The sequence below is a fragment of the Pseudorca crassidens genome, chromosome 6 (assembly GCF_039906515.1).
Source record: "Pseudorca crassidens isolate mPseCra1 chromosome 6, mPseCra1.hap1, whole genome shotgun sequence".
In the NCBI taxonomy this organism is placed as follows: Eukaryota; Metazoa; Chordata; class Mammalia; order Artiodactyla; family Delphinidae; genus Pseudorca; species Pseudorca crassidens.
The window spans coordinates 133,928,565-133,950,834 of NC_090301.1; the positions used below are offsets into that span (position 1 = coordinate 133,928,565).

The 22,270-nt window shown below is 51.1% G+C and overlaps 1 protein-coding gene and 1 long non-coding RNA gene across 4 annotated transcripts in view; one reads left to right on the forward strand and one right to left on the reverse strand.

Annotated features, from left to right (window-relative positions):
* The window catches only part of RALB (RAS like proto-oncogene B), a 40,994-nt gene extending 24,351 nt beyond the window's left edge, over positions 1–16,643 (reverse strand). For 2 of the 3 annotated variants that reach the window (XM_067742351.1, XM_067742348.1), the window contains exon 1: positions 16,336–16,643. The gene's annotated coding sequence lies outside the window, so the exon portion shown is untranslated. Of the gene's footprint in view, positions 1–15,631; positions 15,772–16,335 lie in introns of those variants that run through there. The other variant, XM_067742349.1, reaches the window with a different exon arrangement.
* LOC137226783 (uncharacterized) lies at positions 16,643–19,625 on the forward strand. The gene is made up of 2 exons (XR_010944515.1): positions 16,643–17,090; positions 19,341–19,625. It is a non-coding gene; the product is annotated as an uncharacterized lncRNA (long non-coding RNA).
* The last annotated feature ends 2,645 nt before the right edge of the window (positions 19,626–22,270 follow it).

Genomic DNA, 22,270 nt, shown 5'->3' on the forward strand with positions numbered 1-22,270 from the left:
GCCCCACATTCTGCAGCTATCAGAGTAAAGACCGGTTCAGGCAAGAACCGTTAGTAAGATGCTAGAGCTAAAGGGGAGATTTACGTGAGGAACAGGATGCTTTTCATGGCCTTAAAGCATCTCCACAGATTGTTTATGAATCACACTCTGCATTTTAACAAGCAGCACTATTCTAAGGGTCAAGACAAATCCCCACTGTTTACCACTTCCTGTTGCGATCCCAATCAGGAACCACCCGATCTAAATTAGGTCATGAAGGGCCCTCCCTCCCAAAAACCAGCACTCTCAAATATGAAGGAACACAGGAAAAGGATGGCAGGGGGTGTAAATGCTGAATAATGACAAAGAAAAGCACAGTGACACTGTCTGCTCAGGGGGCATCATCTCCCTTAGCACTGAAAGTCGACATGCAGCCTTCCTATTTCCTAGCGCCTTGCACCAAATTATACATCATTGTGACAAAATGACTGCATACACGAGTGCGCGCGCGCGCGCGTACGAACTGACAGCACCGAGCCTACATCCCCACCCTTTTAATGACACGACACACACGTGCGGCTATTTGTAGACCGTCTCACACACACTCCCTGGACGGACAGGCAGGTAGCGCCTTATTCCTATGTGTGCCTCCAGGGCCTGCAGTGAATCAGAGACCTAGAAGTGCCCAGAGAATGGGTAAAGAATGATTGAACGGTGAGGGAAGAGTTTGCAGAAACCCTTAATATGAGGACGTATTTTAAAGAATTTTCCATAACACGCACTATGGCACATTTCTCATCCACGTTCCATTAAGGAAACGTCTCCTGATTGTTCTATCGTCAACATTGATTCGAGAAGGTAAGCAATGAAAGTGGCAGCCCTCCTCAGAGGTTCTTTTTGTAGTTTAGCAATAAATGCTGTTAGCTACAAAAATAATAATTTCTAAATGCACACCTGTGCAAGCACAGGCACACACACATGCTCAGAAGCCAAGTTGAAGAGATGGGGCAAAGATGGACAATTAAAGATCAATAAAGATAATAACTGCAATGGACCAAAACACATCTAATTTGTTCACAGTGAAACTAAGAAAGCACCTATTCGTCACCTTGAGAGGACAAGTGAAACAACTCATTATTTTAAAAATTGGTAAATTAAATCTTTGAGAGGCCATTTTCCAACCTCATGTACAATGCCCCCAGTATTCTCCAAAAAAAAAAAAAAAAAAAATTGGGGCTTCCCTGGTGGCGAAGTGGTTGAGAGTCCGCCTGCCGATGCAGGGGACGCAGGTTCGTGCCCCGGTCCGGGAGGATCCCACATGCCGCGGAGCGGCTGCGCCCGTGAGCCATGGCCGCTGAGCCTGCGCGTCCGAAGCCTGTGCTCCGCAACGGGAGAGGCCACAACAGTGAGAGGCCCGCGTACCGCAAAAAAACAAACAGAAAAAAGGTAAATTAAGGGAAAGAATTAAAAAGGTATCTTGCTTCTCCTATGTAAACTGTACTAACTGGTGACCAATAATAGATGAAGCAAAGTTTCCCTTTACAAAATATTCTAACTAATCAAGGGATGATGGAATTGGGGCTATCACCATTTTGCAATCCCTCATGAGTTAAGAAATCTAATATCAATGGCTGCTAACATTACAAAAAGAGACAATCTGACATCTTGAAAAAGACACATAATTATCAATGATGTAGTCCTGACAAAAAAGCTTCTAAACCTAACTACTGATTTAGCAGAGGTGCAGGAGACAGGAAAATGCTGAACATACCACACGGACACACCATCAGCAACACAGAGGCTGTAGAAAGCTCTACGGAATAAGCCACCCAGTTTCTTCAACAAATAAAGTGCAAGAAAAAAGAAAGACGGAGAGGGGACCTGTAAATTCTGAGACCTAAGAGCCATATCAACTGACTGATACACATGCCTTATGTGGATCCCAGCTGGAACAAACACACACACAAGAAAACTGGCGAATTCTGAACACTGGCTGAATTGGATAATATTAAGGAATTATTCTTTAAAAAAATTCAAGTGACTACATTTAACCTCATTACAAAAGAAGCTAAATGATATATGGGATTTGTTTCAAAGTTATCAAGGAGGAAGAGAGGAAGTAGGGATGTAGATGAAATAAGACTAGCCATAAACTGTTGAAGCTGACTGATAGATACAAGGTAGTTGATTATATTAGTCTCTGTACTTTTATATATATTTGAAAATTTCCACACTAAAAAGTTTTTTAAAACAATGAAGACAAACATATAGGTGCCTGGGTCCCACTCCCTTAGAGATTCCAATTCAGGCACATGGAAACCTAGGTGCTCAGGCTGTGCAGGTGATTCCAATTCACACCTAGACTGAAAACCATCCCATTAAACTTTGAGTTCTTTGAGAACAGAGCCTGTATTTTGTTTACCACGATTTCACCCATTACCTATCACAGAAAACATATTTAAATATTAATTGGATGAATTAACTAAGATGGGAGCCATTTTCTCACCTTAATTCTTTTTTTTTTTCTTTTAACATCTTTATTGGAGTATAATTGCTTTACAATGGTGTGTTAGTTTCTGCTGTCTAACGAAGTGAATCAGTTATCACCTTAATTCCACAGCAATCAGAATACTCATCTAGCTGCAACCATGAATCTAACTTCAACTGGAATTCTTATTTCCTAATGACTATTGGCTGACAGTCTCACAGATAACACTGTGCTACCACCTTTGTTTTTGCAAGGGCCATGGTTCATTGCTATCTTACGAAAATTGATTCACTTTTCACAGACTGATTCAAAATTATTTTCCTGAGTTTCTAGTAACTCGATGGAGATGAGAAATATCACTGCTTACCTCTCTGATGTCATCCCTAGAGATGACCTCTTTATTTTTCATTCAGCCCATCAAGTGAATGCTTTCCTCTTCATATTCACCTCCTAACTAGAGAATCTTACTCATCATAGACTCTTCTATTTAACTTCTGTTCTGCAAATTCAAGTACTACAACCATCTCCATATATTCACACTGAAGTTTTAAAGTCTTCAGAAATAGGGGAGCCCCGAGTAAACGAGAAAGTAAATTTTTTAAAGATTGTTTCTCTTGGGAAAGCATAGAATTTTACCGTGTGTGTGTACAGCACAGGGAGCTATATTCAACTTCTCATAATAACCTATAATGGAAAAGAATCTGAAAAAGAATATATAGATATAGACCTCAATCACTTTGCTGTACACCTGAAACTAACATGACATTGTAAATCAACTCTACTTCAATTAGAAAAAAAAACCCTTTGGGTGTGAGGCTGCTTACCTGACACCGAGGGCACCAGGTGACAGCACACCTGGCTTTGAAAGTACACAAACAACTCAAGTCCAGGGACTGAGACCCAGGCAGGGCCGGGGAGAGGGGGGGAATACATGACACAGAAGCACTTCCTCCTGAATGAATAAAGCGTGGACTCTACATACAGCTGAAGAAGCTTCCAGGGAATCCCACTGCTCTGCCCCTCGTATGTCTAGGACTCTTGTCCACAGTGACAGAAGCCCAGGTGAAAGTAGCTTAAGCAGAAAAGTCACCGATTGGCTCACACAGCCGATGTCCAGGGACCCGGACGATGCCGCCAGGACCAGAACTTGCTCTCCCATCGTGGGTCTCCCCTCTCCAACCTCGTGGCCCGCTACTCTGCCCCAACCATCGCCCGCCTCCCAACCCCAGGCCTCTCGCAGTCAGCGCTCAGACTCGATTCCCTGTCCCGTGGGCTTCCACATTCACATCACGTCCTCAGGGAGGCCTCCCAGACCGCCCGGCCTCAGGCGGCCTCGCATCCCGCACCTGTGCCCTTTGCGCCTCTCGCTGCCCTGACCCCAGCCTACAGTCCCTTTCTTTTTTCCTACTTACTTGCTTTTTGCTGTTCATTCCACAATAATTGAAGCTCCCTGACGGCAGGCCCCAGAGCTGCCTTGCCCTCTCGTATCCTGCCACTGCACGGATTATTTCCCTTTTATCATCACGTAAGTCATGCTGCAACCTAAATAACGCGGATTTTACCCAAACTGTGATCATCATGAAACCTAGCGCATGGCGCAAACTTGACACTCGGGGATTCATTCATCTCTCACTTCTGGTACTTATGGTCAAAAGCCTAAAAACTTTACAGCCACTACTTCCCTGTTTCAAAGCAAAGTCTGACAAGTGGATAACATTAGTTTATGCTTTTAAGGTCTGAGAATTTGTCACTAAAGAATTTTAATCTCTTAAGGTTGTTATTTCAATACTCTTTAAGAGTCTCATCATTTCACCCACTGCTTTAAATGAGCACTTATGGTCATCTGATTGCTATCTGGTTGGCAGCGACCTTTCTGACTGGCCGTCTCGTACCCGATCTGCCTCTCGGAAGGGAGCCCAGGCCCCTGCAGGGGACAGCTGCACCTGGACGGCCAGGTGACGGGAAGGGCAGGACAGCTGCTCTGAGCACCTGAGCTCCAGGGGCTGCTGGCCAACCAGCCAGGGGTCTCCACAGCCACAGACTCACGAGGGCCGCGGCTGAGCCCTCCCGCAAATCTATCTAGCAAACAAAGACACTCGGTATGGACTTCTCTAGTTGGTAGATTTACATGTTCTTACTGCTTTTCACGAAACGGGGACTCCAGGAGTGACGGTCCTGGCAGGAAACAACTGCAGTCATCAGAGCGCTCAGTCTCTCTCTGTAGTCTCAGCCTTTCTCACGTGTACTGACTCAGAGAAGGAAACTCCAGGGCGCCCTCCCTGTGTGTAGCTGCTACTGCCCCCAGCACGGGGAATAGAATATTTTTATCTTCCCATGCAGGTGTGACTCAGTTTCCATGTCTATGAAAATAAGGAAGTTGAATTAAATGATCTAAGTTCCTTTCCAAGTTTTTGCTGTTTTTTTTTTCTTCTAAAATTAGATCTGCAAAACAACTTAGTGCTCCCGTGTGCCTAAGGAAATTTGTTTTAGGTGTTTCTGTTCCCTAAAGCATATCTCTTTATCTGTTCTCCCGCCAAAGGGGGAAAAAAAATCAACCTTAAACGCAAACAAACTCAATTAACTAACACAAAGCCAGAAAGCTCTGAGGCGCTTCTCATAAGCACCTGCCTCTGGTCTGTACCTCTGGGCACATGCTGTTCCTTCCTCCTGATGGAGTGGCCGCCTGAGTATCTCCACCCCCCCCCCACCTTCCTGGACAGCCCGCTGCCCAGCTTAGCTGACCCTCCCAGTCTATGCAGGCTCCCAGGCCTGTCAACACCACCCATGGCTGCACTGGATGAGGTCTGTCCCGCAGAGACACCGAGAGCTGCCCGTTCATCCTGTGTGCCCTGTGCCTGGCACTCAGGAGATGCTCAATCCGTGGTGGATAAGAAAAGCAAGTTCCCGTCTGGGTTGGGAGGCCTCAGAAGGACAAGTGGTAGCTGGTAAACGCTGAGAAGCTTATGCCCTGAAGGATGACTCTGCTGAGCTACAAGCTAAGCAATAAGAAACGGTGGCGGGTAACTGGCAAGCTCTGGCTGTTTAAGAATGTGTGATTATTTCTGAAATAAAGACCTCTCCCGCCAGGCCCCCACCCCCCGGGAATCTGAGGATCTCACTGGCCTTGGAGCGGGCCACCAGTTTAGACCTGAGCTCCTTTCACCTGCACAGGCCGCCGTGGAGACACGGGAGCTGCTTCACTTCCCGACGGCCGAAGGTCAAGTCTGGAACTAGCGTACGCGGGCCCGTCCCCAATGACTAACCCAAATAAGATCCTGTTTAGAGACGTGCTACCACCACTTCTGCGTTATCTGCTAGCACATCACATGCACACACACAGAGCTATGTGACCAGGAAGGTCACTTAACTGGTCGGTGGCAGGGCTGGGAGTGGCCACCCAGCCGTCCTGCCTCAGAATCCCCACTCTGAGCTGGACACTGTGCTGCTCCATTAGTGGCCTGGGGTGGGGTGGGGTGGGGTGGGAGAGACCTTAAACGTGGTGCGAAATCCTGGAATTCATGGATCAGTAAAGCTCATCAAGAGACAGAAATGCAGAGGCAACTAGAGCACAAGTTCTATCAATAAAACACAGACCTGAGAGGAAATGCACAACAAAAAGCAGATAGAATAGATATCTGTACACCCGTGTTCAGAGCAGCATTATTCCCAATAGCTACAACGTGGAAGCAACCCAAGTGTCCATCGATGGAGGAATGGAAGCCAGAATGTGGCCCATCCATACAGTGGAATATTATTGAGCCTTAAAAAGGAATGAAATTCTGACATACGCTACAACATGGATGAAGCCTGAAGACATTCGACTGAGTGAAATAAGCTCCCACAAAAGACAAACTCCTTGTGATTCCACTTATCCGAGGGCCCTGGAACAGTCAGAGTCACAGAGATGAAAAGTAGACCAGCAGGGGCCAGGGGCCGGGGCCAGGGCCAGGAAGATGGGCTTCGTGTCCAACGGGCACCGAGTTTCAGAATGGGATGATGAAAGTGCCTAGGAGTCGGGACAGTGGTGATGACCGCACAACAACGTGCATGTACTTAACGCCACTGAACTGTACGTGCAAAAAATGTCAAAATGGTAAATTTTATGTCATGTATAGTTCACCACAACTTTTTAAAAAGTAGGTATATACCAACTGCAGTGTGGATCAGGAGAAAAAGCCGCTCAACTTGAAGTCTGGAGCCTGCCATGAGGGCGCTAACGACCTTGGTTAAGTTGCGTTTCTCAGCCTCCGTGTGATGCATAAAATACACAGGAGATCTGTATCCTCCGGGTCATTATGAAGAAACGAGAAAAGCCCTATCGCGATACCTGGCTCTGAGTAAGCACTTCACCTTTGGAGTATCACTCTGATCCTCTAGAAAGTCTCGAGAAAGAAACTGGCCGAGGCACCGAAGCTAAGCCACGGCAGGGCACCACCATCCGCGCCATGTCCTCCGGCGGGCCAGCCCCGGCCGCCACCTGCTAGCTCAGCGGCTCACGGGCCAGCCCGCCAGCACTCTCCGCCTCTGCACGCGGCAGCCCTGGCCTCCAGCAGCTTCCCCCGCGGGCCCACGCCCCACCTTCCCCGGCAGAGACCCTGCAGCCCCTCCCTCCCGCTCACCATCCTTCCCAGCACCCGCGCCTGGTGGAAAAACGCTGCCAGGGCGGGAAAGCACACCACGCAACCAGCCTCAGGAAGCGTCACAGGCCGGGCATTTAGGGTCACAAAGCGGAACGGGCATGCACTCCCCGCTTCCTAGAAACCTCCCTGGGAGGCTCCCCAGGCCCTCCCCGTGCTCACTCTGCCCCCGTGCCCTTACCTCAGCTTCCCCAAACAGAGGCCACGAGCATGCCGCCCCTCTACTCCCCCCGCCATGCCCAGCATCCACACCCACCTCCTCCTGGGCTCCTGCGGGCCAGCCCTCCACGCAGGCTCTGGACCGCGTGCTGCCCCCTTGCCCAAGAGCGGCACTCTGCCGTCACCCTCCTTTCCCTGCATCGCCAATCGGCCTTCGCCTCCCTCCGGGATCCTCCCCTACAACATACAGACGCGGTCTGCTTAACCTTCGTCCTAAACATATACGCCCCTCTGGCCGGTGACACAATTTCTCTGTGGGCCTGGCTCTCCGTGCCAGTGCCTCTCGGGCAGATTCCCTGGGAATCTTGTTCAGACGCGCATTCTGACTCGGCAGGTCTGGGGTGGCGCCGATTCGGTTCCGCCGGCGTCGCCCAGACGCCGCCCCCGCCACAGAGCCCCTCTGAGCAGCAGGGCCTTGGGCTTCCTCCCTCCGTTAAGAATCCGCTCGACCCGGCACCTCCCCCAGCACAAGCTCAGCGAGACCGTCCCGTCAAGGTCGCCGATAAACTCCATGCCGCAGACTCCAACTAAACTTCTCTTTCTCCTCTCCGGTCCTCTCAAACACAAGGGTGCAGCAGCTGGGACAGAAGTGTGCCCAGCAAGGGGAAGGCGCCTAGCGGGCCAAGCAAAGGGCCCTCTGCATCTCCCTGCAGACACGGCCCCCCGGGCCCTGCAGCCCCACTGGCAGGGGTGCCGTCAGGTCCTTCTCCTCTACCTGGCTTCCCGTGTCAGTCCTCCGAGCTCAGCCTTCCCCCTCACGTCCCCACTCTCCCCTGTGGGGATCTCATCCGTCTCAGCAGCTTTATCTGTAGCCCCTGAACTCTCAGGACGCAGCCCAGGGTGCTCTCCTGACCTCCAGGCTCCTTCACCTCCTCTGCCTTGGGCCACCTCTCCCCGCTTGGGTGTCTCACGAGACTCTCCAGCTTAACGTTCCCAGAAGAGAACTCTTGATTCTTCCCCCCTTGAAACCCGCTCTTCGTGATTCCCCATAGCCAGCCATACTCATCACTAAAACCAGAAACCCAGGAGTCACCTGTGACCCCTCTGGCCCCGCTGCCACCTCAACTCACAGCCAGTTCTGCTGATTCCACCTCCAAGTCACACTCCAAAGCCATCTGCTTCCACAGCCCAGGCCCAGCCACCAACCACTGACCGGCCACGACCTGCTAACTGACCTCTCATCGCCACTTCAGCCTCCCCGCAAGCTCTTCTCCGCACAGTCCCGCTGTAAACAAAAGCCCCTACAAGCGGACGCGTGTTTACGGCCCGCTAACGGCCCACCATGGATGAAATCCAAACCCTCCGCACACCGTCGCCCCCAAGACCCCGCACCGGCCTTCCCCCAGCCAGCGCGCCTTCCTTCAGCTCCCAGCACAGGCCAAGTACTGCCCCGCGCAGGACCCCTTCCACGCGCTCTACCCTTTCCTCATCTGGCTGTAGGAAGACCGGAAGCAAGAGGAAGCACGGTACACTCAGGCAACTGAAGAGAGACCCACGTGGCTGCCTGGAGCAGAAGGAAAGAGGCGGAGCCTGGCATCCTATGAAGGCAGAGGGGAAAGTAAGGGCCAGTAGTTTAGGGGTTTTAGACTTTCTGCTGAGTGCACGGAACAGCCTTCCAAGAGTTACAAGCAAATGGGTGACAAAATTAGACTTGCAAGTTGAAAAGATCATTGTAGCTACAGTGTGGAAAAGCAGAGGGGCCCAGGGCAGACGGGGCCAATGCAGCAGGCCTGGCCTAAGGGAATGGCAGTGGACAAGGGACGGTGGACAGGCTTTCCACTAGTTAGGAGGTTATGATACTGTGAGGGATACGTGGTCGTTCAGATGTGACCTAATTATAGTTCCCACATGTCCTTGGCCTTTGCCCACAGCTCCCAGAACCCTGGGAATTTCCTGAATGACAAGAGCAAGGGGAGCACCTTATGTTATGTTTGGCACTTGTCCTCAGTTCCTGAAAACGATTCAGAGCCATAAAGGTGATGTGAGTGTCGTCTTGTTCATAGCCAGCCCCTTCCCACCACAACTGGGTTAGGCCGATGACGGGACTCTGGGGAAGCACCCGAGGACGCTGGGGGACCCAGCCTTGAAAAGCGGGCTGGAACTTTCAGCCCCACCCCCTGATTTCTGGGGAGGAGGGAGGGGCTAGAGGTTGAATCAATCACCAATGGCCAGCGATTGAATCAGCCATGCTGTGTGACGGCGCCTCCGTAAGAACCGAAAAGAAGGCGCTGAGGAGAGTTTCCAGGTGGGAGACCAGAGTGCACGGTGGCACGTGCCACCTGGGGGCCCCAACTCCACAAGGACACGTGCTCCTGCGACTGGGACCTCACCCTGTGCACTCTTCACCTGGCTGTTGACTCACATCCTTTGTAACAAGCTGGTCATCTAACGAGTAAATGGGCTTCCTGAGTTCCGTGAGCCACTCCCGCAAATTAACTGAACCCAAGCAGGGGGTGGTGAGAACCTCTGCTTTATAGCCAGCTGGTCAGGAGTGCAGGTGACGACCTGGCACCTGAAACCCAATCACGGTGTCACGGGGACCTCCGATCTGTAGCCACTTGGTCGGAAGCACAGGTGACGACCTGGACCCGCGACTGGTGTCTGAAGCGGCGCCAGTCCTCTGGGACTGGGCCCTTGAGCTGTGGAGTCTGGCGCTCTACCCCTGGGTAGAGTGTCACAGTCGGGTTGAAATGAAGGACGCCCCGCTGGTGGCAGAGGGTTTCTCAGTGGTGTGCCCTCACCCACCCCACCTTGGAATCAGGTGTAGAAACCCTTTAGAAGTTAAGAAACCGGCAGACTTTACTGAACAAACATGCAATTTGAGATTTAAAAAAGGCCTAATATGCAAGGGTGAGGAGAGGTACCACGCTGGCTGAAATCCAGTCCTAACGATGGGATCAGCGCCTCCGCAATGGCTGACTGGCCCCCATCTTTTCCTGTTTTGACTGGCGGGAGGAAAGAGGGGACAATGGGAGAGGATAAACGGTAGGATAAAGGAAAGTAAGACACTAGCTCATAAACTGGGGCAGCGGATGGGAAAAGAGCCAAAAATAGGAAGAAAGGAACGGCAAATTGTGCTGACTTTTCCACTTGGCCTCCTGATAAGTCCAACAGCCTTGAACTGGGCTGGAATGAACAGAAGCGATTCTCAGAAGACTTCATTTGCTGAAGTTACAATTTAACATGATTTATGAAGCTTCTTGTTATAAATATGCTTGAGTCAAAGGATATCTGTTACATGAAAGTACTAGAATCATAGAATTTTTAGAGACGGAAGGAAGCCTGGAGGTCACTGACTCAGGCTTCCGGCTCAGGATCCCTAAATTCTTCTCTCCACATATGGACACTCCAGAAAGATTTCATCTAGAAGCTAAGAGAATAGGGCCCTTCTGTCCAGGTGGATGGTTAAAATGTATTAGGGTTTCAAAAGAGAAATGGAGAATCGCTAAGCAGAGAAATACTGTCCAAAGCTTTATAATTGGAAGAGGCCTTTTTGTTTTCTTCCTCCTGGAATGCCATAGTTTATTTATTGGTCTTCATGTCAGGGCTCCAGAAAACTTTTTCCTGTGATTATGCCTCTTTTCTCCCTCCCCTTTTCAAAACATCTTTTTATTGTGGAAAGTTTCACACATACATAAAGTCAGGAAGAAGCGTTTAATAAAAAGCCTTGTGTCCATCACCCACATTTTCCAAGAGTTTTTCAGCTACTTTGCCAGTGAGTTTTATTTTTAAAAAATACACAGATCAGGGCTTCCCTGGTGGCGCAGTGGCTGAGAGTCCGCCTGCCGATGCAGGGGACACGGGTTCGTGCCCCGGTCCGGGAGGATCCCACATGCCGCAGAGCAACTGGGCCCGTGAGCCATGGCCGCTGAGCCTGCGTGTCCAGAGCCTGTGCTCCACAACAGGAGAGGCCACAACAGTGAGAGGCCCGCGTACCGCAAAAAAAAAACAAAAAAAAACAAAAAAAAACCACAGATCACTAATGACTGACTAAGCTGTTCATCAAGGAGATCATTTTGGCAATAATTTTTTACCAATTTGTCCCAGGGTTAAAAAAAAAAGCTCAGCTGTTCCATTTGGTTTAGGGACTAGCGAGATTTTAATTTCTAATTTCCAAAGCTACTGAATATTTGGCTAATTAATCCTAGCATCTGACAATGAAGGAGCAGAGAAAGAACACAACGTTTCAAGTGTAGAATAGTAAAAACTCCAGCTGCATTTTAATCTCCCGTGGTACAAACTTCAGGAAGCGTATGAAACAAAACCTTCAAAAGGAAACTGTGGTAGTTAGCCTCCAAGAATGCCAATGGTCATCAGGCTTCCCCAGGGCAGCCCACTCCCACACTGCACCAGGTTGGTCCATGTGCTGGCAGAAGGGATGGTACACGGCTTCCAAGAGGAGGTACCAGGGCACGGCAGTCTCCATCGTGATCATTCTCTCTCTCTCTCTCTCTCTCTCTCTCTCTCTCTCTCTCTCTCTCACACACACACACACACACACACACACACACACACACACACACGTCACTTGCCCCGGGGGAGGTGAGCGCCCAGGTTGTGCAGAGCCCTGCGGAGCGGCCACGTGGTGAGCACTGAGGCCCCCAGGCCACAGGCCTGTGCGTGCCCCGTCTCAGGAGAAACTCTGAACCAGAGCGCCCAGCCGAGCTGCTCCCAGATCCTGAACTTCAGAAACTATGTGATCATAAATGTCTGTTGTCTTAAGCTGCTAAATTTGGGCCAATTTATTACACAGCAGTAGAAAATTCACTCAAAAGACAGACAAACTTTTGAGGCAGGCAGCCACACAGCACCAAACTACTCTATTTCCTTCAACTCATGACATATACCAAGCAAAATTACATAGCTTGGAATGTTTTAATTTGGATGAGACCTAACTCAGTATTTTGTATGTCGATTCCCAATCTGGTGGGCCTAAATCATACTGTATACATATTGCCCACTAAGCACTGACAAAAGCAACAAAGACAGCAATGTATTAGCCATTATCTATTGATAGCACCCGTTTCTGCATTTAGACTTCGATTTTTTAAAAGGCAAAAACTCCCCAAAGATTGGTCTACAACCACGACAGAGAACACTCAGGAAAATGATAAGCACTTACTTTTTTTTTAGAGTAACATAAACTTGAAATTGAGACCCGGCTGGTATTTTGCAGTTGCTATAGGAACCACACGTACCTTCCCTCTTTGACACTCCGCATCCACATTCTCTTCGTCTTTCTTTCTACTCTCACCCACCCAAAAGCTCACACGCCCTGCCCTCATGTCTGCTTGGCCCCTCTACTTTTTGGAACATCCAATATGTACACGTGCACACCCGTATTTGTATTCCTAGGAACCAAAAGAACTGAGGACACAGCTCATGGTCAAATCTCCAAGGCCAGATACTTACCTGGTATTGGTTAGATCAGGGGGTCTGTGCCAGCAGATAGCTGATGCTCAGTAAGGATCAGGTTCCCTCCTCCTCCTTGCCCACCCCGGCCCCCTCCGCATGATGAGGGAAGGGCTCCATTTCTCTGGTACTCAGTCAGCTCTCTTCCATTCAGACTCCTCAGCAACACTCATTCACTTTAGAAAAACATCCAGCAGGCTCTATGTTCTGTACAGGCAGCCCCCAACTTAGGATGTGACCCACGATTTTTCACCTTTATGATGGTGTAAAAGAGATAAGCATTCAGTAGAAACCTACTTCAAATTTTGGACTTTGATCTTTTCCCGGGCTAGCAATATGCGGTAAGATGCCCTCTTGTGTGCGCAGAGACCTAAATAGACAACGTCTCCAAAGAAGACGTACAGGTGGCCAATAGGCGCGTGACAAGATGCTTGACATCGCTAATTATTAGAGAAACGCAAATCAAAGCTACAATGAGGTACCAACTCACACCGGTCAGAATGGCCATCATCAAAAAGTCTACAAATAATAAATGCTAGAGAGGGTGCGGAGAAAAGGCAACCCTCCTACACCGTTGGTGGGAATGTAAGTTGGTGCAGCCACTATGGAGAACCGTATGGAGGTTCCTTAAAAAACTGAAAATAGAGCTGCCATATGATCCTGCAATCCCACTCCTGGGCATATATCCAGACAAAACTGTAATTCAAAAAGATACATGCACCCCTATGTTCATAGCAGCACTATTCACAACAGCCAAGACATGGAAACAACCTAAATGTCCATCAACAGATGAATGGATAAAGAAGATGTGGTCCATATATACAATGGCATATTATTCAGCCTTAAAAAAGAATGAAATAATGCCATTTGCAGCAACATGGATAGCCCTAGAGATTCTCATCCTAAGTGAAGTTAGTCAGAGAGAGAAAGACAAGTATCATATGATACCACTTATATACGGCGTCTTTTTAAAAAATGATACAAATGTGAACTTATTTACAAAACAGAAACTGACCCAGAAACATAGAGAACAAATTTATGGTTACCAAAGGGGATAGCATGTGGGGATGAGAGGCAGGGGGAGGTAAATTAGGGAGTTTGGGATTAACGTATATGCACTACTCTATACAAAACAGGTGAACAACAAGGACCTACTGTATAGCACAGGGAACTCTACTCAATATCCTGTAATAACCTATAATGGAAAAGGTTCTGAAAAATATATGCACACACATATATATGTTTCACTTTGCTGTACACCTGAAACTAACACGACATTGTAAACCAACTATACTTCAATAACTAAAGAAAAAAAAAACAAAACTCCTCTCTGTGATGCTGGACCACAGCCCCAGTCAGCCACAGGACCACAAGGGGGAACAGCTGATACAAGACCAGTCCGTACCCTCCATACCCACAGAGCCGGTCTGTTCTCCACTCTGAGTACAGAATGCAATAAGCTACATGAGATATTCAACACTTTATTACAGGACAGGCTTTGTTTTGGGTGATTCTGCCCAACTGGAGGCAATGGGGGTGCTCTGAAAAGGTCTAAGGTGGGCCAGGCTAAGCAATGGGTTCAGCAGGTTAAGCGTATTAAATGCGTCTTTGACCTACGATGTTTTCAACCTATGGTGGGTCTATCGGGACGTAACTTCAGTAAGTCAGGGACGAGCTGGATTTGGAGCCAGTGAAAAGTGGGACTCTTGCTATCACCCTGAGACAAGTTGCGCTGGAAGCCTCAGAAGAGCTGCCAGGATCTCTCAGTGCTATTGCTCTAGGTTGTTACACTGTCTCCACGTTTAGCTTTCAGAAAGAGGCTCCAATTATGTTTCTAGGTGGATAAGAATTTAGTAACTGAATGCAAAGACTTATTGTGGGATTGGGTGATGCAGCCCAAAGAATTATCTCAACCCTGTGGTCTAAACATTTCCAGAATATCAAGCCATCTTCCACCAAGGCAAGAACCCTGAAGAATTAAGGCAAGAAATCAGAACTTCTCCACCTCTTCCACCTTCTACCAAGACCCACTGAGATCCCATTTGCGGCCCTATTCTTGTTTTCCTATCTTTATGTGTCCAGTCCCGTATTCCCAAAAGACATCTAATAAGTTATCCCGCCCACTTTTTTTCATACGAAACCCTGGGCATAGGGAAATCTTGCTGACATCTCAGGTCAGAATAGTCACTGTTTCCAATGGGAAATAACATGAATAGAAAAGGAAGGGAAGACCCAGATGGGGCAGGAGAAAGACTAGCTGTAGCAACTGAAGCCACACACGAGGGATGTGTGTCCCTGGCCTTATTCCCACCCCTAACCCTAACCCCCACTGCCACAAAGGAAGCCGCCAGCGTTCCTTACTTCGTTTAATCCTAACAAGGAGGATGACTATCACCTTTTTACAGCTGTGGACTCTGCGGCACAGAGAAGTGCAGAGCTGTGCTCGAGATCACACCACGAAGAAAGTTTCAGAACGTGGGTCTTCGCACCTTGCCCTCCTGTCCTTCCCAATATTCAAACCTACCTTTCCCGCTCACCCCGTATCTGAGAACTTGACATTCCAATCATATTGTTCCAGGTTGACGGAACACTGCCTTAAACTGTTTCCAACTGTGACATCCGAGAATCTTGCTGCTTTCTTAAAATACGGGTCATTTACCCGTCTGAAAGATACACTAGCCCTTCTGACAATCAGTGCCCACTATCCATCCTCAAAACCTAACCAAAAAAACATTTAAAATGAGGTTAGGAAACCGGGGCAAAGCAGAAAGTTCACTGTTCTACAAGGGACGAAACCAAGTCACAGACAACTCCAACGAGCCATCAGCCAAGTCTCTCCCAATGGCAATTCTAAACGAGTCCGGGGGACACAAGAGCTTCACTCCGGAAGACTCACCTGAAAGCAACATCAAAGTTCCAACGTTTCCAGAATTCACCCGAAAACGAGCACAGAACGGACGCTGCTCCCACGAGCAGCCTGGGCGCAGCTGTCTCGGCACCAGCGTCTGAACCCACCACGGGCACGACCTCCTAGACCTACGGGGGCGAGACGAGGCGCACGGGCAGGTCCAGGCGCGCCCCGGGAGAAGCCGCCCCAGCGCCAGCCCCTCGCGTAAGGGAGCTGGGCGGGGGGGGTGGGGCGGGGGGCAACTTTGCGCTCAGCACCAGGACGGCAGCAAACCCAACACGCAGCAGACCGCGCAACTTCCGAAGCGCGGCCCCCGGGAGTCCACGGCCAAGCTCTTGAGGCGCCAAGAAGTTTGTGCAACATTCACAGCCTCACCCTGACCACAGCGGCGACTAAGGGCCTGAGGAAGTGGACCCTCCTCGGCTGGAGGCCCGAAAGGCAGGAAGTGGCGGCAGAGGCCACTTGCGGGACAAGGGAAGGAGCGCCGGACTCGGGAGGTGGCTGGGGCGCCGCCCCCATCTCCTCCGCCCCAAGCGGGTCTGGGAGGACCCCCGCCCCCGGCCCGAGTGGGGCCGCCGCCCCCAGGTCGCCCTCCTGCCACAGCCCTGCGCGGAGCCGGGGTCAGGTGCCACCCGGCCCGGGGCGCGCCCCACCTCGCCCGGAGGGCCCCGCCGGGGCGCCGACACCCTTACCTGCGACCCGTCCGGCGCCGCCTGGCCGTCCGCACCGGCCCCCGCCCTTAAACCCGCCCCGCCCGCTCCTTCGCCTCCTCCGGCGGCCGGACCCCAGCCCTGCCCCGCCGATTTGTCATTGAGCCGCCGGCTCGCTTCCCCACCCCCCGAGCGCGCGCCCGGCGTCGCCTAGGCAACCCCGCCCCTCGAGAGCGCGCCCTGCCTTCCGCTCCCGCCCGTCCCCCGGAGGCCTCGCCCATCGGGAGCCTACTAGCCAATCCGAAGCGGAGTTTCCCAGCCTTGGGCGGGGTGAGGAGGAAGCTTCTCCAATGAGAATCCGCCTAGGGCGGGAGGGGCGGGCTCCGCACGCAGGCCCCGCCCGCCTCCACTTCCTCCTGTCGGCGGCTGACGCGCTGCACGTGACCACTGCTCCAGTGAAGGAATCCGAGCAGGTCTGGGGACTCTGGGCGTGGCGGGCAGGGGTGCTTCCGCCGTGGGCTTAGGTCAGGGCGAGGCCAGAGCCCTGGAAAGCAAAAGGGAAAGGCAGGCCTGATGTGGAGAAACCGAGGCAAATCACGATGCCTCCAGGCGGCTGTCGGGACGCCGGCCCGGGGCTCCCGAGGCGGGACCTCCGCCTGCCGCCACCACTCACCACGCTGATGACACCCCATTAGCAGTAATGGGGTTGCCAGGGCCTCGCAATGACTTGGCCCAGGTCAGGTACAAGGGCCGGAATCCTCACCCCAGCTGTAGCCTTGATGTCGGAAGTTCAGTGGGTAAGCTCGTGGCCGACGGGTTTTTCACCCACAAGCCTCAGGAACTTGTAATTTCGATCCAAATAGGGTTTGGGTTGATCTTCCTAACTGCCCCTTCTTAGAGCTGAGTCCTACCCTCATTCCACTTCGCCTCCGCAGGACTTATGGCCCCACTGATCCCTACACAAACCTCATGGCACGTCCGTCACACACTGTATGGCAATCAGTTGTTTAAATGCCCGCCTCTATATCTCTAGGGATGAAAACTGTCTCTTGTTCAATTTGATATCCACAGCAGCTAGCACCGTGTAATTAATCCTTTCCTTGTTGATAATTATACACCAGGCTGCTGCGTGTGGTACGTGAGAGGCTTTGTGCCTTGATTACATTGCTATGTATAAGCAGCTAACAGATTCAGGCCCTTTACCAAGAGCTGTATCAAAAAGCACAGAAGCTTTAACTTAGTCTTAAGTAACAGTCTTAACCAAAAACATGTCACCTGAATATCCTAGTGTTACCCTACTATCCTAAGTATTCTGTTTTACCCTTCTTGTACGCATTAAAGGCTTATATTGCCTGCTAATTATATGACGGAAACTCTGCCAGGTGCTATAAGAGCGAAGGTAGGAGGCTTCTCAAAAAAGGAGGCTCTCTATGGACCTAGAGATGATCACACTAAGTGAAGTAACTCAGAGAGAAAGACAAACACCGTGTGATACCGCTTATGTGTGGAACCTAAAATACGATACCAATGAACTTACCTACGAAACAGACTCACAGACAGGTGGAGAACAGACTGGTGGTTGCCAAGGGGGGGCGTGGGGGAGGGATGGGCTGGGAGTTGGGGATGAGCAGACGCCAACTATTGTGTAGAGAATAGATACAGAACAGGGTCCTACTGCAGAGCACAGGGAACTATATTCAATATCCTGTTAAACCACAATGGAAAAGAATATGAAAAAGAATGTATATATATGTATATGTATAACTTGAATCACTGTTTGGCTGTACAGCAGAAATTAACACATTGTAAATCAACTATACTTCAATAAAATAAACTTTAAGGTAAAAACTTTTTTTAAAAAAGGAAGCTCTCTAGTGTTTATAACCTAGAAGGGGAATCAGGTGCAACCTTTTTCCTATGGAGTAACAATGAAGTGCACAGGTTTAGAATCAGGAAGCACAGATTCACAGAACTAGCAATGATTAGGAAGTTGGTTAGGAAGTTGCTTAGCCTCTGTGGGCCTCAGTTTCCCCAGCCATCCCATAGGAGCAGCGCCTGTGCCCTGCAGGCGTGAAGATTTAAATGCAATTGCCTATAGAGCTCTCGGTAGATACAGTGCTAGGAACTTGATGAGCGCTTAACAAATGTTAGCTTCAACTGTGATTGCCAGCAGAGGCCAAGATGTGCACTCAAGCCCATCGTAACCACCTAGGGGACAGCATTTCGTCCCGAGGCCCGTGGTGTCTGGGGTGTGCGCACCGCTGTCGCGCAGCCAGCGCTGTGTGCAGCCCAGCGGGAATGACCTGCTGTGATGATGTCATTTGACCAAATGCACGTTGAGACAGTGGAGCGGCTCCCTGCAGCCCGGCCAGCTGAAATGGGCAGTTTAGGGGACAGGATCAGGGTTGTGGAGACGACCAGCGTTTCCTGTCCCCACACCCCTAGGGTCCACAGTGGCCACAGGCGGTTTCCTTACCTTTCCTGGGTGCATAAGTGCCATTGCTGTGACTAGCAACAGAATGTCATGCAGGATGGATGCAGTGGGCTTTCTGAGAAATGCTGTCCTTACTCTCTTCCCCCCATTGCCCGCCCCCCCCCACCTCCCTACCTCCTTTAGCTCCCAGGACTCGGAGGGATTCCCCTGGGAGGAACATCTGTTCGGCTCCTAGACACGCCAGGCCCCGGCTGAGCGTGGTGGGTGCAGAGAGGATCAGAACACTTTTGGAAGGGCTGTCTCACAGGGGTCACAGCCCAGGAGCATGTCCCATGGGGGGATGAGCCCTGAGAGGTGACCGGCCACAGAGCCTCTGGGACTGCTCCTGTCTGGTCTCGGGGCACCCCTGTCTGCTGAGCTTCTCCTAAGGGAACCCTGACTGCCCGCAGAGCCCAGGGCCTGAACAGCAGGGATACGAGATCCCCAGCAGGCCCCTGTAAGGTGACTTGCACCCACTGCAGCTGTAGAAGAAACATTCTAGATGCTCCCTCTTTCAAAACTATCAACCGAGTCCAGAGCGCTGTCTGACAAGTATTTCCACTTCTCTTTCCAGGGCACTGGCGGGACCTGAACTTCCCAGCTCCCTGTGCTTGAGTGAGGCGATGTGACTAGTTCTACCCAATGACCTGGAAGCGGAAGGGACACGTAGTCATTTGGGGGCAGGAGACTGTCAGTGTGAGACGCTTCTCGGTGGCACGGCCACTGGGAGTGTTTGGGAGGGTGGCCGCGCCGTCAGCCCCGGCGCCTGCAGTGAGCACAGCGCCTCTCACCCCCGCCCCCGACGGCCTGAGATGTCCACTGACCATGGCGAGACATAAACGTTTGTGGTTTGAAGGCGCTAAGATTCAGGAGTTGTTTGTTCGGCTGCAAAGCTTCGCGTCCTCTGACTGACGCCGGGCCCTAACGTGTACCAAGCTGTGGATGCAGTGGTGGGCAACTCAGACGAGAGAACCAGTAGACGGACAAGCAACCTGAGAACTCCCGATGACCTCAGACTGGGTGGTCAGAAAAAGGTCTCTCTTCATACACACACTACCATGTGCAAAACAGAGAGCTAGCGGGAACCTGTGGTACAGCACAGGGCGCTCAGCTCGGTGCTCCGTGACCTCCTAGATGGGTGGGCTGGGCGGGCGATGGGAGGGAGGGGATAGGTGTATACACATAGCTGATTCACTTCGTTGTACAGCAGAAACTAACACAACGTTGTAAAGCAACTATGCCCCCATTTAAAATTTAAAAAAAAAAGTCTTTCTCAGGAGGCGACATTTAAGCTGGGACCTGAAGGACGCAAAGGAATCAGTGTCAGGAAAGGTTGGGAGTGAGGGGAAGGAGAGGACCTTCGGAGCGGAGGAACAAGCCGCAGAGACAGCGGCCAGGAGGCGTGGACGGAGCGCCGTGGGCGGGGCGGGCGGGTGACACCCCAGAGGGTGCAGAGGGAGGTGGGATCTGGGTCATGCGGGGGCTCCTAGGTTAGGGGGAGGAGATTGGAATGTGTTCCAAGTGTGACAGGAAGCCACTTAGGAGGTTCAAGTCTGCAGGCGGACAGGCTTTGATTTAGGTTTTAGAAAGACCACTCTCGCTATCGTGTAGAGGTCGAGCTGTAAGGGGCAGGTGGGGGCGTGGGGCTTAGAAGGCTGTTCCGGGGGTCCAAGCAAAGTGGGGTCCGCAGGGCCAGAGGCTGGAAGGGAAACCTGCCCTCAGGAGGTTCGGGGAGATTTGCAGAAGGAGGGGAGCAAAAGCACTGAACAGAAGGTCCTCCTGCCAAATCCCAGAGGAAGCAGAGGCAAGGCTGGACGTCGGGACCCCCAGAGGTGCACTGACTCCAGGGAGACGGGTGCTCAAAAGCCAGGCGGAACGGGGCTTGTGGAGCCACGGGGTGTGGAGCAGAGAGCTGGCCAATTTCCTAGAACATCAGCCAGAACAGCCCTGGATGGTATTATTGGAAAGAGTCTGACAAGCTCTGACATCCCTGTGGGCATTTGATACTTGGTGACCGCCTCGATTAGAGGGGGGCCACCGATCTATAGACGGAAAAAAGCCATTCTTACCTACTGACGGCGGGAAGAATCTACTGTAAACAGCAAGACTAGATGGGGGTGCATCTCCAGTGATCCAGTCACCTTGCTACTCTATGTTTCCCCAGCCCTCAGTGCCCTGCACTTCCTGTTCTCAGGAACGGGTCTCACAGGCTCATTCACACACAGGAATAAATGACTAAAGACAGCTCAGTGCAGGACTTCCCTGGCGGTCCAGTGGTTAAGACTGCGCTTCCAATGCAGGAGACACGGGTTCAGTCCCCGGTAGGGGAGCTAAGATCCCGCATGGCGTGGCCAAAAAGAAAAAAAAAAAGACGGCTCTGTAGGTTCCCATTTCTTCCTGGGCATTTGCATCGTCCAAAACTAAAACCTGAAGTCTTAGGTCAGGGCAAGTATTTAGGGGAGGACCAGAGAACTTTAGTTCACACAAGTAGCATGGAGTGACTTATCCGTCCCCGGGAAGAGGTCCCAACTCCTGAGTTCTCACTTGGAATCCTCCTCCAAAGTCTGGGGAACAGCCCCAAGCCTCCCCTTCCTTGCAGCCTTTCGCTGGCAGCTACCAACAAAAGCCCCTGGTGCTCACTTATTCCTAAACGTGTTCAAAATCTTGCCTTTGGTGTTCAGTTTAGTTACTGTCACTGAAAAAGACTGTTTTATCAAGAGCTGCTCTCTCACCGTTACCACCTTCCTATGTGGTCTCTACGGACCTAGCCAGGCAGCAGGAACTACCCAGACGACATCCCAGCAGTTGCCCTGCAGAAGCCCCGTAATTAGGTGGAGGAGCTTTCCCCTTCCAAAAGAGGCGACTCCACTTGGGACGCACATCAGAAAACAATGATTCCTTGCTAGTTTGAGTTCTTGAATCAGCTGCACTTATCCTTCTGCCCTCACAGCTTACCAAGAGTTGTCCCCCAGAAATGAGGGCAAGTCTGTCTTGCCATTAAGTAATAAGTCTTCATCGTTGTGGCTCAACCCACCATGTGCCAGCTCATCCTCTCCCCTTCCCACTCTGGGGACACACGTGCTCTGTGCTTCCACAGTAACCACCACCAAGATCCAGTGCTGACCTCCAGGTAACCAGAGCAAAAGTCCTGCAGGGTGACAGCGGCAAAGCCCTCGAGGGTGAGCGAAAATGAGCCCCGAGTGTCTGGATTCTGTGCTGAGCTCTCTCCAACACGAAACACTAGCCATGGTCTCCCAGGAAGCCAGCCCCCTCTAACAGCATGAGAACAATCCTCTCTCCCAGCCCAGCCGTGCTCCTGAGCTGCAGATGCATGAGCCCCACGGAGCCTAGCTCTGGGCGGCTAGGTGGACACACGGACAGACACAGAGGACGCGGGGACACACAAACTTGAGCTAGGAGGAGGGATGAGGAAAGAAGTGATGCTGGCTGTGTAGGGGAGCGAACCTTGCCACCCCAAGATGTGTCTCTTCGACTTGCACATTA